Genomic DNA, 12,458 nt, shown 5'->3' with positions numbered 1-12,458 from the left:
GATAAAACTTTACGTTACTTAGCCTGAGTTCTATGATCGCACTTTGACTTTGCTTGGACTTAAGTTTAAGTTAAAACGGGACAGATTTATGCAAACGGTATTACGGTGTCTCTCTTTAACAGTGTCTTAAGTCTGAGCAAAGTCAAAGTGGGCGCTATAGATTTAAACCTTAGAATTGTTAAAATAAATATTTTGGACTCCTCGCGATGGCTAAAACTTTTACTTCACCGATGAATTTGTTTCTTTTTTCTTTGTTAGTCCGTTTTGCCCTCCACTTTTAATATGGGTATGGGTAATACCTTCAAGCCAAGAGCGAATAGACATCTTGTAGGCAAGCGCGCTCCATCTTAGGCTGCATCATCACTTGTTTGCAGGTGCAGCCAAGCGCTAGTCTATAAATTAAAAAAAAGAGCCTAGAGTTTTCGGCAGACTTCACACACCTTTGAAAAAATTATGGAGAACTCTCAGGCATGCAGGTTTCCTTACGGTGTTTCCTTCACCATTAAAGCAAGTGATATTTGATTGCTTAATTGATAGGAAACAGACATCGCGGAAGAGTATTCCAAACCTTAGGCATGCGAATGAGGAATGATGACGTAAAGTAAATGGACAGAAATGTGTGCGTAGCGCTTGCTTGCGACTGATTGGTCCGACAGGCACGCACACTTACGTGCGACGTGTGACGTAACTATAGGTAAATTCACGCGCGCACGTTAATTGCAGGAACTATAGCAATTTTATCTGCGAATTTTTCGCATAGGTCACAATTTCGGCAAGTGGCCGGCAGTCGGCAGGTCTTGTTTGCATTCCGGCGCGAGTTCGTCGCCTCGCCCAAGGTTACGCGCTCCCCGCGGTGCCTCGAGCCGCCCAGTGCCCAGTACCCTCAGTATAAGATTTTATACGTACTTCTCACCAACGTTGATAGTATTCGACAGTCCAAACAAAATAACGTCAAAGTAAAATGGACCTGAAGATTCTTGATTCTTAAACTGGACTTTTTCAAGTAAAGATTTTTATACAAACCTATGAGGATGATACTGCCATTGTCGCAATTAAAATGCCATAAGCCTACGTTGTCGTATTAGTTTACGAATTTCGCGGGCAGACCCGTCTTATGCCCCTTAAAACAAGGGATATTTTACCTTAACGCTAAAGTGTTACGACTCTCAAATACTATAAACGTTAGTGAGTAAAATCTTGTTTCTACTGAGGGTACAGTACTGGGTACTGGCGAGCCGAGTTGACTGTACTGCCTCTTGCGCCAAGGTTGTGGATTCTGTCTCCGTGCTTTTTGCGATATTGAGCCGTGATAGTTTAGTGGTTAAGACGTCGGCCTCCTAATCGCGGGGTTCGATCCCGGGCACGCACCTCGAACTTTTCGGAGCCATGTTCGTCTTAAGCAATAGGGCCTTGTACTGTAGTAATAAAATGATGTGATATTTTTTGTAGCGGTAGTTTATGGGACTAGCATTCATTATTGAATAAAATAAAAACTTTTATTCCAACGCAATAATTCATAAAATAAATACAGCGTAAAATAGTAGGACACAACTATTTAAAACGAAGACAGTGAAACAATCTCGATTTCGAAATCGCACATCGGCGTGCGTGATATTAAATAAAATATGCGTGAATAAATAAAGCAAAATAAAACAAACAAGAAAAAACGTGTATTATTTACTCAATCAATTAATGATAATTTTCACGATAATACTGATTTATTTATTTGCACTCGCAGATGTTTTATGATTTTAGCAGTCTATGTATGTATGTTATAGGTTTGTATTTATGTGTGTTCCACTGTATCGCCTTAACCACTGAGCAGATTTTGATGAATAATGTGCCTGTCAATCGGTTCGTTATTATGATCATGACATACTCGTAGGCAACTTTTATACGAATCAACCTGACTATTGTAACATTCCAAAAAGTGGGAGTCTCCGAATTTTTTCTTATATCTTGTACGATAGCACGGAGCCCTTTGAGTGCGAGTCTGACTCGCACTTGACCGGTTTTTCTGTATTTATTTCTATTTCTAATAGCGGAAGGCGGATGGCATATACTTAGCTATGCTGAACGTTGTTCTCATACTATACATTTCTCTGGTTTACGGGATTATGGTAAAACAAGCTTGTCCCCTGCGTATAGATATACCTACCTTTGTAGTTAGATAGTTTTACCTTTATCATCATAGGTATAATAACTAGCTATCAGTATCGGTGAATGATATAAATACAAAACACTCCTATAGGTACCTGTACCTCGATAACTGATACTACCATACAATACTTCGCAGTTAAAAAGGATTATACAACAATATTATGTAACAGCTAGTTTGATAACCTTATCAAAATTGCGCCTAAAAATTAGATTACATTGCCAAATTTATGCGTAGTTGAAGATGTCTGTCTAGCTGGCAAGTAACTATGAAATATTGATAAAGTGGATAGATAAAGGAATAACTATAAATAGATCCATAATTTTGATTAACACCTAACTTGGTGACAAGTGTAAATTAAAAATTTATAACACCCCCGACAAGTGAAGGTTACAATAACTAGAAAAAAGCTGATAACTTTCAAACGGCTGAACCGATTTTCTTAGATGACAGCTAAGAACACTCTCGATCAAGCCACCTTTCAAACAAAAAAACTAAATTAAAATCGGTTCATTCGTTTAGGCGCTACGATGCCACAGACAGATACACAGATATACAGATAAACAGACAGTGACACACGTCAAACTTATAACGCCCCTCTTTTTGGGTCGGGGGTTAAAAACAACGACGACCTCCCTGGCGTAATGGTAAGCGCTGTGGTTATTAGTTTAAGGTCCCGGGTGCGAATCCAGGTCAATCACTGGTCTGGTCTGATGGCTAGTTACCACCCTACCGGCAAAGCCGTGCCGCCAAGCGATTAGCGTTCCGGCAGGTTGCCGGGTAAGTACTTAGATAGGTACCAAAGGGGTATAATAAAAACTGCCATACCCCTTCCAGGTTAGCCCGCTTCCATCTTAGACTGCATCATCACTTACCTCCAGGTGAGATTGCAGTCAAGGGCTAACTTGTAACTAAGCTAACTTGAAAGTTTGAAAAGAGCAACCGCCGAGTTTCTTGCTGGTTCTTCTCGGTAGGAACGGCATTCCGAACCAGTGGTAGATTATTTTGACGATTCAAAAGCACTTGTAAAAGTTTAATTGAATAATAATATTTTGAATTTGAATTTGTCAAGTAGCAGAAACAACGGAATGAGGAGATCCGCAGGAGAACCAAGGTCACTGACATAGCTAGCTGAAGTGTTAGTGGGCAAGCCATGCCTGTCGTAGAGGCGATGGCTGTTGAAGCCGGTAATTCCTTGAGTGGAGACCGCATATAAGCGAGAGTGGTGTGGGATGCACGATTGACTGAATGACGATATAAAGCGGCTGGTGAGAAGTGACTGGATGAGGAAGGCTGAGGACCGGGTGTGGTGGCGCTCTTTAGGGAAGGCATATGTCCAACAGTGGACATCCACAGGCTGATAATGATGATGAATATTATCTCATTTGGCATATAATTTACCAAACATTTTGTAGTTATGTAAATGATTTCGTCTGAATTTTGCGAACTTTGTTCAAGAATGTAGTACTGACGCACTCTCGATGTGCCTAGTTGACGAATGAGATCATAGTTTATTCCGCCCATGCTTCCATATCACGATCATATAGCGATTTCCAGATGGAACGGGGGTTTTAATTGTTTTAGTGCGTCCACCGTATGTAATGAGGGCATCGTTGACTGAAGTCGGTGGCTGGTTGGGTGACCGAAGCTTCGAGCCTCTCGCTCCATTAAGTAAATTATAATTTATTTCCTTATATTTTTCTCTTAAATGATGATTACTTTCAAGATCAGAGAATCGTCTAGTCGTAAATTTTCATATAAAAAGTGATAATGTCCGGGACTGCGTCCGCGTGAATTTAGGTTTGTGAAAATCCTGTGGGAACTTAGATTGTCAAAAAGTTAGTCTTTACCTAATATTAAAAATGCGATAATGCGTTTGCTTGTTAGTTTGTTTTTCAATCACCGAGTAATTGATCGGCGTGAGTTTTTGCATGGATAATTAATCTAGCTATAGCTAGGCTAATTTTTATTTAAAAAATCAAAGTGTTCCCAAGGAAGTTTCACAAAATCTAAATCCACGCGGATGAAATCATAAGCATTATCTAGTGTAAAATAAAATGAGCTAGATGCTTGGAACACAAATACTAAAATACCTAAGTATCTAGATGATTCACATTGCAATGTGTATAAAAACAGGTGTTAGGTGTAAGGTTACTATTTTATTGATACGGTCGGTATCTTTAATCTGTTTTCATATTTGAGTCACCATTATCTCCGATAATTGACTCATCGTACTTAATTACTTAAGAGTCGAAATTTAAGAGAGCCAAACTACGTTTGCTTGGAGCGTGCTACGAATAAACTCATCTTAAGCAATCACCGAAAACTCAAAGATAGTAATTTTAATTTTTAACCCCCGACCGAAAAAGAGGGGTGTTATAAGTCTGACGTGTGTATCTGTGCATCTGTCTGTGGCATCGTACCGATTTTAATTTAGTTTTTTTTGTTTGAAAGGTGGCTTGATCGAGAGTGTTCTTAGCTATCATCCAAGAAAATCGGTTCAGCCGTTTGAAAGTTATCAGCTTTTTTCTAGTTACTGTAACCTTCACTTGTCGGGGGTGTTATAAATTTTTAATTTACACTTGTAATGTCTTATGAATATTAAGTGAATAGGTACAATTATACTTACTTAATAAGTACAAATAAAAAAGTTAAGTTTTGTAACAAGTCATTTTATTTTATTATGCTAGTGTTTTAACTAGACACTTCGCCTTTATAATGTGGAGTGCTTTGAAGAGCTGTTTGACCTCATTCCACCCTCCTTTTTCTACGACCGCACCGCACGCCACCGCAAGCAGTTTCACCCTCACTACCTGGGTGACTGGTGCACTTCGACCGGCCTTTGTGCCAGATCCTTCTTTCCACATGCGATGGAATCAACTCCCGTCGGCGGTGTTCCCACTAGATTACAACATGGGGTTATTCAAGGGGCGGACGAACATATTCCTGAAAGTCCGGCACGCATCGGCGGTTCCTCTGGTGCTGCAAATGTTTATGGGCGGCGGTAATCACTTATCATCAGGTGACCCGCCTGCTCGTTTGCTCGCTATTTAAAAAAAAGACTGAATGTTAATTTTGAAATAATTGCGGACAAACATTTAACAAAAATTGCGGAACCAGCAGGATTTGGACCTGCGTTTCCACGCACTCTCACGCTTCACGCACCTCTACTCTCTTCTCTTTCACGCACAAACTACTAGACGGATTTGACTGAAATTTGGAATGGAGATAGATAATATCCTGGATTAGCACATAGGCTACTTTTTATCCCGGAAAATCAAAGAGTTCCCACGGGATTTAAAAAAACTTAAATCCACGCGGGCGAAGTCGCGGGCATCGGCTAGTAACTAACACCACTACTGCCCTTTCCCCTCCAATTAAGCGTAAAGCTTATGCCAGGAGTGGGTATGACACTAGTGCAACGGGTCGGGTTTGAATCGCCAACCTTTCGGAATTCAGTCCGCTCCTCAACCGTTGAGCTATCGAGGCTATTTCTATCTCTTCCAACCCGTTATCTTTGCGACAGTTTGTGAACTTTCTGGCACGCGCCGTGTGTCAGTAACCTGTCCAGTCTAGCTTTCCCGCGTGCGCGTATAATTAGCACCCGACGTTCACTTATTGTCTACTCTTTAACAGGGCTCTCTCCGTCACTCGTTTCATACAATCGTAGTTCCAATTTCATTTGAATATTAAGCAACCAAAGTCCATGCAATTTTGCAGACATATTCTAGAAACTAATATCTGTGTCTGTGGTTTTCCAGATTTCTGTTAAAATATTCGGTTTCAAAGTTACGCGGTCTTAAAAATTTTCATACAAATCTTTGAGCCCCTGTAATTTTAAAACTACATATTTTTAGAAAAATCTAAAACACCACAGACACAGATATTAGTTTCTAGAATATGTCTGCAAAATTTCATGGACTTTGGTTGCTTAATATTCAAATGAAATCGGAACTACGATTGTATGAAGTGAGTGACGGAGAGAGCCCTGTTAACTGTTTAACAGCGAGACCACACTGCCAGCAAGTCGCGCGACAAAATGTTGCTATAACTAACTTTCGCTTCGTCGTAAGCTTGCACTTGAAAAAAGCAATGATAAACTCCAGATTGGGGTGCGCTTAGAAGATACCTATCACTATTTATGGTATTTAGGTTATATGTGGCAGGAAACACGGACATTTCACAACTTAGCGGTTCGTATCAAAAACTAGTTATAATGAAAAGTTTCGTGTGAGTAGATTGGATGTCGACTATGTCGTGTGAGAGTCGTTGTTATCATTATGAGGCGCCTTTTGCAATTTGCGTACATTAAAATAACTTCACATCATACTTTTATCGTTCTATCACACTAATATTATAAAGGCGAAAGTTTGTATGTGTGTGTGTGTGTGTATGTTTGTTACTCCTTCACGCAAAAACTACTAGACGGATTTGGCTGAAATTCGGAATGAAGATAGATAATATCCTGGATTAGCACATAGGCCACTTTTTATCCCGGAAAACCAAAGAGTTCCCACGGGATTTCGAAAAACCTAAATCCACGCGGACGAAGACGCGGGCGTCAGCTAGTAAATTATACAGCAAAATGTCTGTAGTATGTACAAGTAGGCACGTTAACTCATTTGGCTTCTGTTACAAGGTTTTTTTACCATTTCTATGAAAGGTTGTCGAACTAGGTAACTTTCAGTTAGTCATATTATGTTGCTCCATATATGAATGCTAAAAGTCGAGTGTTTTGTCAGGAAATTGCGATGATGCCTATGTCTAAAATAAATTATTTACTAGGAGCCATTAAATAGAACTTCCAAAATTCGTAAAATCCACGTCCGATGTTAGTTTTAAGTCTGCTAACTATTTTAAATTATCGATTTAACTAAAAAAGTACGTCCGATTATGTCAAATGTCTATGACGTCACTCCCTTCGTCGCTCCCTCACTAAGCGAGCGTTTTGACGTTTGATAAAAAGTCACTTATTTGACTAGTAGTCATCATCCCTGTTCTCAGTAGCAGGCCGGAATTGGGAGGTTGGCGGTATAATAACTTGATGCCTCAGAAAGCAAGTAAATCCGTTGGCCCTGCCCCTGATCTCTTCCCGGTCGTATCGAATTGCTGTCTCATCGGACTATGAAAGTGAGGGAATAGAGAGTGCACCTGTGTTTGCGCACACACATGTGCAGTATAATATCTCCTGTGTAGTTAGAAACTTCGTTGAGATTACCCGCCGCAAACCTAAGTATTTCATATTAACTTGATACTTCCAAGCGCTTCTGAGAAAAGCGGTCTTGACAGACAGACAGACAAACGGACGGACAACGAAATGATCATACAAGGGTTCTTTTTTACCTTTTGAAGTGCAGAACCGTAAAAAAAAGGTCGACGGCTTAGTAAACAAACCGTGTCGGTACACTAGGTACAATCTTTGATATACTGTATAATATAATAGTTGTATAGGAAACGCCTAGTCTAGACATTGTTTTGAAAAAAAAAACGTGCAAAAAAGCAATGGTCGGCTGTACGTTGCTTAGCAACGCTTAGTAAGTTTTACGGTCGGAGAACATCAAACGCATAATACCGACTATAAATAGTACGTGGAGTGTAATTTTGATCAAAATTCTCTAATAGTAAGGCTCCGCTATCGAGATTCAGCAAATGATTCGAGCAAATCTTAAGATAATTCGCTATTCATCAAATGAACTGACCACACTTTTCGGCGAACGTTATGAGTTGACGATTAAAAAAATATTTCTCATTTAAATACAAATAATATGTATATAAATTAGGTACTAGAAGTTTGGAGAAGACTGAAGAGAAACGCGTGAGCACCACCTCCTTTAATGAAGTGAGTACATAAAATCGATCAAGTACGATTCTGACTCGCGCGCGAAGGGATCCGTACCATCGTTTATGAAACATCAAATAACATTGTATTTATTCTTTTTTGAATTTTTTGTTATTTGTTGTTTATAGCGGCAATACAAATACACATTCTGTGGAAAACTGTTTACTTATTAAGTACTAGCCGATGCACGCAACTTCGCCCGCCTGGATTTAGGCTTTTAAAGATCACGTGGGAACTCTTTGATTTTCCGGGATAAAAAGTTGCCTATGTCAATTACAGGGACGCAAGCTACCTCGGTACCAAATTTCATACAAATCGGTTTAGCGGATGGTTTTTGGGGGAATCCCGTGGGAACTCTTTAATTTTCCGGGACAAAAAGTAGCCTATGTGCATCCCCGGGATATAAGCTAACCCCGTACCAAATTTCGTCAGAATCGGTTAAACTGTTGGGCCGTGAAAAGGTAGCAGACAGACAGACACACTTTCGCATTTATAATATTAGTACGGATAGTTTGTACGTGATACAGTGTAGTACTATCACTCACTACCCTATAGAACCAGGACCCTATGGTCCTGTAGGCAAACTTCGGGTACGGTACCCTAAAAATAACCGCAGTTACTAAGCAGACTTCTTTCCTAATAGTAACAAAAGTAGTGATATTACAAATTAATAGTTTCGACATTTTATATACGATCTTGAATTTCCGTATTGTCAATAATATGTGTAACAATGTAAACCCTAGGGTTGTCAACCGTCCTGTTTTCCAAATACCTATTATTGGTTTATATTATTTACTTATACACTTATATTATTATATTATTATCTATTATATACTTATATTATTTAATACGCTTGTGCCCAGTGTGATGGACTATGGCCAAACCTTTCTCCTTTCTGGGAAGAGAGCCGTTCTCAGTAGTAAGCCGGCGAGGGTTGATGATGATGATGATAATGACTACTTGCTTATCTACCTCAAATGAATGTCGTAAGTTAAGACCGATATTGATTCCTGAGCATGATCTATTCTTGGTTTTCTGAATATTTAACTGATGCTGTGCTGTGTCACTTAGGTAAATTGACTCCACTTTTAGGTGGAAGGTCAAGAATTCGCAGGCATGTGTTATATAAAGATTATTTTTATGACAAAATTACATCTATCTACATTTTAACAAATGATAGATAATAACTTTTTATTAGTCATCATCATGACAGAATGATAGCCGCCGAGTTCGTTTCACATTGGTTGGTTTTACATTGCTGTTTAATTGAGTGATACTAAAAGAATTTTTCGTTGAAACTCTACAATGGATTGAAAATAAATGTCAAATTAGACAGTCTAGATTAGTTAGACACTGAGTTAGCGTATCAGTAGGCAGTTAAAATTACAATCAATACCTAACTTGTTGTTTATGACAACCCTAAGCTGTACAATCAATTAATTCTTATTACACCGTTTACCTATTATATTAGTTACCTTGAATTCACGCCCTTCAGCATATATTATACCATTTGACGCGGTATTTTGCTACTATGAAATATTATACCTATTGTGCCAAAATTATTTTTGACATAATGGGTCATTATAATAGGTATAATGCTTTTCAATAAATTTCAATTTGTTTCGTATTACGCAATTTTTCCCAGAAAATCACTCAAATACCCATCTTTCATAAAAACGTGCAAAGAATTGACTCCACGTAGCTTGCCTACTTTATAGCTCATTATAAAATAAGAAATCAAAAAAAAGAGTTGGTTTTATCATTTTAGTTGACGTGATAATCAAAATCATGAATAATGGCACAGGACTATAGAAAACCATGAAGCAATGATGACGGGGCGCCAGCCAGGTAACCTCCCAGTGTGCCTGGATGCTGCTGGTCCCTTTTGGATGCGTCCGAGGGGAAGAGCAGTGTTCGGGCCGGTGCGCCCCGGTAACATGGCTAATAATTTCTCTTCGGAGATATTGTTGGCTATGGCTAATTACCTGGCAGGGGGGGAGGTTTCTCCGCGTGTCCCTCTGACTAGCAGAGGGCACAGTGGATGAAGCGGAGGATGGGACGCGGGCGACGTGCGCGTCCCAAGGTCGGGGGACGCACTTCGTTGGTGCGTCCCGGAGGTGCGTCGATGGGGACCGAGTAGGTCCCCGGTGGAGGGTCTGCCTTGGCAGACGTCGCTGGCTGGGTCGCGGTTGTTTGCTTCGGCCGTTCCCGTGACCCAGTCGCCAGGCGACGCGCAGTAGCGCCGCTGGGGTTTAGTGGGTATTCCGGTCGCCTCTCGGCCGGCGAGTCCCACATACCCTCCCTCTGGGGGGGATGCGTAAATGCATTCCCCAGCGTCAACAAAAAAAAAAAAAAAAAAAAAAAAAAAGCAATGATGACACTTAGAACTAATATAGAATGCTAACTTAGATAAGTAGAGTAGTAAGAACACTAAAAAGAAACAAAAAATGTTTATCATACAGTAGTTAGAGAATCATAATATTGAAAACATTCACTCAGCAATAGATTTGCTTGTAAACATAATAATACAGTTTGTCTGTGGTGTCTTACAACAATCGGATGTTTGAATTGCTTTACACTTGATCGAGCTTGTCGATTTTGGTATAAATGAAATAACACGAGTCATTGTAGGGAATGAGGAAAATATCGAAGTAACTGTGACCATAAAAACTACGATGTGAACGCTTGCTAGTACAAAGTACAAGCTACAAAGTACTCACTGGTTACACAAAAGCGTTTACTACAAAAGAAAAAGCTCGACGCCAAATAATAAGTCCATTTACCTATTGGAGTCAATCCACACTTTTTGAGGAATTAAAAACTTTTTGAGGACCAATACTGTTGCTAATAGATCACATTAATCATAAAATAATCATTATTATTGAAATTTTGTAGATGTTTTAATCAACTATAACTCATAATTTGAAAAACGACAGACACAAAAACCTCTATAAGAAAACTAGAAAAGAGCTGATAACTTTCAAACGGCTGAACCGATTTTTTTCGATTATAGCTAAGAACACTCTCGATCAAGCCACCTTTAAACAAAAAAACTAAATTAAAATCGGTTCATTTGTTTAGGAGCTACGATGCCACAGACAGATACACACGTCAAACTTATAACACCCCTCTTTTTGGGTCGGGGGTTAATTAAATAAATTGATATTAGGTGCTACTTAGTAACTAAGTAGTAATATCAATTTCAGTCAAACAAGAGTTACAGCAGTCTTTGATGAGTTGTTTCCTTGTTTGTATTAAAAACGAGCGACCCACCTCAACTTCGCACAGGTGCAATTTACTAATGATGAAAACGGAAAATGTTTTGAGATTTTCATAGAAAAATGCCCCCTTGAAGTGTTGCTACTGAATTGATTTTGGAAAATATATACTACCGTCTACATAATATTATTATTATATAACATATCACACTTATCACACTTCACACTATAATATTATAAAGGCGAAAGTTTGTATGTGTGTTACTTCTTCACGCAAAAACTAATGGACGGATTTGGCTGAAATTTATAATGGAGATAGATAATATCCTGGATTAGCACATAAGCTAGTTCATATCCCGGAAAATCAAAGAGTTCCCACGGGATTTCCAAAAACCTAAATCCACGCGGGCGAAGTCGCGGGCGTCAGGTAGTCCCTAATAAATACAACTTCATAAGTAGGTACCTACTTATGAAGTTGTATTTATTAGGGATTCAAAATGATTATTAATTTGAAACTCTTTGTTTTAATTCAGTATGGTTTCTTCAAATCCGAACCAACAATTAGCTGCCGAACTTAAGTTCTATTTTTAGTAATTATAGTAATATATTGTTCAGTCTGCCTCAGATAAGAATCTCTAAGTGGAAAATATAGAGCGTTTTTCTCTAAACAATACGTAGATCGTTTACATTTAGATTTACTAGGCAATAAAAATTAATGACCCAGTACTTTAGACTAATAAATTATGAAAGTGATCATTATTATGTAAGTTAATTAAACCTATTCTGTTTATTTGCAATTAAATTGTCCGGTTTATTACAACCATATAAGTAGCTTATGGAATCTATTTAATAGAGAAGAGGGAGTCAAGTTTCTTTATCGGTCTTTACGGTCTTTAAATTCACGTTTATGTCCGTCCTATAGGAGTGAATCCTGTGGGGCCGAAGTCCCATAGGAAGTCGTAAAAATTCAGAGGGAAACTAGACTCTTTAAGTTCGAGCACCATACTCGATATGAAACGTGTATTTATTATACCTAATATAATATATAAGAACTATTCAGTTAAGATAAAAGTCAGGAACTATATGTATAGAAAGATAAAGAGTATCAGTCTTATTCATAAAAATCCCTTAATATAGGTTTAAAACGTTCATTAGCTAAAATGCTCATTAGGCCTATTAAACGTTTCATAACTTTCTTTATTCATAAAGGTTCAATAAACCTCTCACAACTAAATTCTCGCTA

General features: G+C 38.7%; 1 protein-coding gene and 1 long non-coding RNA gene across 2 annotated transcripts in view; one reads left to right on the top strand and one right to left on the bottom strand.

Moving 5' to 3' along the window:
• The window catches only part of LOC123868535 (tRNA dimethylallyltransferase), a 313,525-nt gene that overhangs the window by 6,120 nt on the left and 294,947 nt on the right, over positions 1-12,458 (top strand). The gene's annotated exons all lie outside the window — the stretch shown is intronic.
• The window catches only part of LOC123868558, a 33,381-nt gene continuing 29,729 nt past the window's right edge, over positions 8,807-12,458 (bottom strand). The window contains exons 4-5 of the long non-coding RNA XR_006796653.1: positions 9,709-9,715; positions 8,807-8,821 (exon numbers count right to left, since the gene is read on the bottom strand). This is a non-coding gene — a long non-coding RNA (uncharacterized LOC123868558). The remainder of the gene's footprint in view (positions 8,822-9,708; positions 9,716-12,458) is intronic.

This window comes from Maniola jurtina, chromosome 9 (assembly GCF_905333055.1).
Source record: "Maniola jurtina chromosome 9, ilManJurt1.1, whole genome shotgun sequence".
In the NCBI taxonomy this organism is placed as follows: Eukaryota; Metazoa; Arthropoda; class Insecta; order Lepidoptera; family Nymphalidae; genus Maniola; species Maniola jurtina.
Note: the sequence above shows the minus strand (reverse complement) of the source record. Positions and strands in the feature narration are given on the sequence as shown.